The 4,750-nt window shown below is 41.6% G+C and overlaps 1 protein-coding gene across 1 annotated transcript in view; it reads right to left on the minus strand.

The window, feature by feature from the left end:
• TMEM241 (transmembrane protein 241) overlaps positions 1–4,750 on the minus strand; it is a 123,991-nt gene that overhangs the window by 103,403 nt on the left and 15,838 nt on the right. The window lies entirely within an intron of this gene.

Genomic DNA, 4,750 nt, shown 5'->3' on the forward strand with positions numbered 1-4,750 from the left:
AAAAAAAAAAAAGAAACTTAGCCCCCACTGTGACTGTTAAGAGGGTGGGAAATCCTATTGTGGTAATCGAAAGGTGGGGCTTTGAAGAGGTGATTGGATTGTAGGACTGTGCAGTATGAATGGATTAAAAATGGTGGTCAGGGGCGTGGTTCTGAGGGCTTTAAAAGAGAAGAGTCTGTCTTTCTCTCTCTCTGTTCTCTCTGCTTCCACCATACTGCAATATGAGGCCCCTGAGTCACTGTTGCCACCACCAGATAGACTTTGGACTTCCCAGCCTCAGAAACTGTAAGCAATAAACTTTGTTTTTCTTTATAAATCACCCACTCTCAGGTATTCTGTTACAGCAACACAAAAAGGACTAATACAGCATGTTAAGTGAGATATGGTTTTTGTCTATCAACAGAGTGACGGAGGCAGACAAAGACATCCTATGCACAGCACTGTCATTCTGCCGACTGCCTAGCATTATTGATCCCAAAGTTGGAAATCGAAAAGGCCTTTCCACGGGTTGGGAAAAAACAAATCTGATCTCTTCAAGGGCAGTAAACAATGTTCTTTGGATTTTAAGAAGGTCAGAAGTCTTGAATCAATACCAAATTATTAAGAATTTTAAAAGGCTATTTACCTAGGCAATATATCAAATAGTTCCATGGGATCACAACAAAAAGAACCACAGATATCAAAGGACAGAATTTAAAAAAAAAGAGTCCTAGAACTTCAGCTAGGGGGCCATACGCTTACTTCTTCACCAATAACCTATCCTCTCTGGAATCAGATTCAGGGAATCTTGAAGGACCTATGAAGGGCATATTTCTTTGATTCAATTGTGGCCATACCAGGAATTGCTTTTTCATTACAGCTTAGAATCTTGTTCTCAAGAAAAGTAAAATCTCAGTTTTCACACACAGTGCATATAACTGAGGTTACAACTGGCTTCCCCCATCACTTAAAAATGCATTTGATGGGCCGGCCCGGTGGCGCACTGGATAAGTGCGCCGCTTGGGAAGCGCGGCGGTGCTCCCGCCCGAGGGTTTGGATCCCACATACAGACCGGTTCCCGCTCACTGGCTGAGCGAGGCGCGGGAGCAACACCGAGGGTTGCGATCCCGTTGCCGGTCCCCGGTCCGGTACGGGGGCAACACTGAGGGTTGCGATCCGTTGCCGGACACGGAAAAAGACAAAAAAAAAAAAAGATTTTTCTATTTCTGTAAAAACATTTAGTGGATCAGCGGTCTTTATTTTTAAGATCCTGCTATATTTTAGAAACCCATATGAACTATGTGAAGACTATTATTTGAACAGTACCTAAAATTTTTGAAGTCAATATTTTTCTATTTCAAAAAAAAGAAAGATATTTAAAACAAAATCTCCAAAATGAAAATACACACGACCTTGTTCTATTTTTTTTAATAAAATAAAATAAAACACCTGGTTACCCTAATAATGAATAAAAACAAATGAAACCATTCCGGCAGGACATAACATAACAGGATTTGTGAGGTATTTTTGTTTGTTTGTTTGTTTGTGGATATAACATAATAATCCCAACTAACTCAATGAACTGCTCTCCTGGAACTGCTCAAGAAATGTTCTCTGTCCATTTTATTAGCATGGGCAGGCACTCCATCCGAGATCAGACCTGATTTGTTCAACTTCCCAAGGAACCTAGCATTTAAATGTTTCCAGTCTCTAGTAAGACCTTCAAACCTTACTTGCTGTATAAAGTAATTCAGCAAATGCTAATAGCAACTTACAAGGTGCTGAGAATTATTATAGCAGCAGCATCACAGTTAACATTTATTGAGTACTTGCGACAAACAAGACGCTGTGCTAAATGTTTCATATGCTGCATCTTTTTCAAATCTATGCAACAGAGGCTGGCCGGAGAGCTCACTTGGTTAGAGCGTGGTGTTGGTAACACCGAGGTCAAGGGTTTAGATCCCCGTAACCAGCCAGCTGCCAATAAAACAAACAAACAAATAAATAAATAAATAAAATCTGCACAACATCTGATGAAGAGGGTATGATTATTGCCTTATTGTGAAGATGAGGAAACTGAGGCACAAAGAGTTCGAGTTATTTGCCTATGGTTAGAACAGCTGGTAAATGACAAAGCCAGAATGGGGATTCAAGTCTGTCTGGCTCTAAAGCCCTAGGTTTTTTTGTTTTGTTTTTTTGCAGCTGGCTGGTGTGGTCATCCAAACCCTTGAAGTTCTAGCTTTTCATCACCCTCTTATACTTTGTCCAAGTAGCTAATTATCTGAGGAATATTCTAGTATCACTAGTTCTGCTGTAATAAGGGATGTCTGTACCCCCATCCAAAAGGTGAATAGAGAAAGGAGGTTGCCATCCTCCCCCCTAATGGATCAGGAGCAACATCAGCCAATTGCCACTCTTCTAGGAAAAGACTTTCCCACTTGCATAAAGCTCATATGCATCAAGGGGATGGGTCCCCAGCCTGTTGCATACGAGAAGGGAGCCTGTTGCACACGAGAAGGGAGCCTGTTGCACACGAGAAGGGAGCCTGTTGCACACGAAAAGGGAGCCTGTTGCACACGAGAAGGGAGCCTGTTGCACGTGAGAAGGGAGCCTGGAGCAGAGGCAACAGATGGAGCACTGATTGGTAAGGAGGATGTGCTGGGCTAGACGGCAGCAGGCCCCGTACTTCGGAATGTAAGGTCACAGAGGCCCCAGACATTTGCACTCCATTCTCTCTTAAAATAAACAAAGAAAACTCTCAGGAACATCAGAGTATCTGAGTGGCCATGGACATGAGGAAAAGAAAACATGCCTAGGGAACATCTTGTAATTTAGCCCTTCTATCCTAAAATACCAAGAGATAACTTTACCTAGAACAAATATATACAGGTCTAGTTGGACCAAAGACACTTCTGGGAAATGCTACAGGACAGCTGTGTGAGCATTTGGCTCCAATACCTACAACCCAGGCACAGGACATTGGTGCTTGTATTCTCCAAAGTCATCTCACTTAGCACCCACGGAGCCAAAGCAACATGCACTTGTGGTGGAACTTCAGCCACCTGCAGAAGTGGCTGGCTGCAGAGCCCTTGCCTGGCCCCCCTGAGCACTCATCAGTGAGACAGCTGCCTTCCTCCACCACTCGCCAACACAAAACCACAGCTGCTATTAAGATAGGAGTCACTAAAAAAAATTGCTGCCAAAACAGGTGTGGGCAAGGCAAGTGTGGAAGGAGAGGGTAAAAAGGAAAAAAGTTAAAAATCAAGGATTCTGTACTCATAGCTTCAAAGCATCACAGTTCTCATTCCACTTTTAAGAATACACTTCAACTGAAAATCACAGAGTATTATGTTAAGTGTAGTTCATGCAAAAAAAGACCTGCGGGAACATTAGTCAGTAATCCATAAGGGAAAAGCCTTACCAAAAGATTGGCAAATTAATGCATATTTATAGGTCTTAAATTAAAACAGATGTTTCATCAAAAAGATGATCCCCTGATTTACCTGATTCTCAATCAACCCACTAATTATCTGTATGATAGAGTCAGATTAGGGAGCTTCTGCATAATTATTAATGTCTCCCCCTCCTCCAAATAATACTGTAAATTTCATAAGGGCGGGAACTGTATTTTGCTCATATAAAATAAATGTAAAATGCTATACTAATAAATATTAAAATGGAGACTAAAGCACTATGCTCTACTACAAAGGGCATCTGACCAAGTCAGTGAGGATACAGAAAACTTCCCCAAATAAGTGTTGGAGATGAAATTCAAAGTTAAACTGTGTAGAGCAGTGCAAGGGACACACTTTTCAGAAATAGATATTGCATGTGCAAAGGCCCTGTGGCAAGAGGAAATCAGAGGAAGGCCAGTGTAGCTTGAATAGAAGGAGGGACAAACCCATGGGTGGGAGGATGTAATATGACCGGATTCATATTTGGAAAAGGTTGCTCTGACTACTGTATGGACAATAGACTGGAATGGGGTTATGAGTGGTGTATGAAGACAGGAAACACTGGAGCAGGTTTGATTAGGAAAAATCACAATTGTGATCTTGAAAATAATGAACTTGAGATGCTTTTGGGACATCCCAGCAGAGACATCAAGTAGGCAACTGGATATAAGGGTCTGCGGATCCTTTCCCGTCCTCTAGTGAAGAAGAATGCACTCTTAAGTACGTCTTACATTTGATTTTTCACATCCCCTAATCCTTCAGTTTTGAGGATAAAATTCAAATCTATCTTCTTCAACATAATTTCTCACTTTTGGTCATTATTGTCAGCAATAAAAGCCTTCTGTGGCCTGGTGATACTGTCACAAACTTATTCTTCATTGCTGTGGTCTAAATGTTTGTGTTCCCCCAAAATTAACAGGTTGAAATCCCAACCTCCAAGGTGACGGCATTAGGAGGTAAGGTCTTTGGGAGGTGATTGGCCACAAGGGTGGAACCCTCACGAATGGGATTAGTGTCCTTATAAAAGAGGCCTCAGAGAGCTGCCCCTCCTACTGTATAATGAAAAAACTAAAAAGAACCATCCATAAACCAGAAAGCAAGCCTTCACCAGACACTAGGTCTACCAGTGCCTTGATCTTGGACTTCTCAGCCTCCAGAGCTGTGAGAAATAAATTTCTGTTGTTTTTAAGCTACCCAGTCTACAGCATTTTGTTATAGCACCACGAATGGCCTAAAACATCCACTAATTATTTACTAACCAATATTCTAGTAAACAAAGATACAACTCTTAACAAGACAGACCAAGTCCCTGACTT

The sequence above is a fragment of the Galeopterus variegatus genome, unplaced genomic scaffold, assembly GCF_000696425.1.
Source record: "Galeopterus variegatus unplaced genomic scaffold, G_variegatus-3.0.2 Scaffold407, whole genome shotgun sequence".
Lineage (NCBI taxonomy): Eukaryota > Metazoa > Chordata > Mammalia > Dermoptera > Cynocephalidae > Galeopterus > Galeopterus variegatus.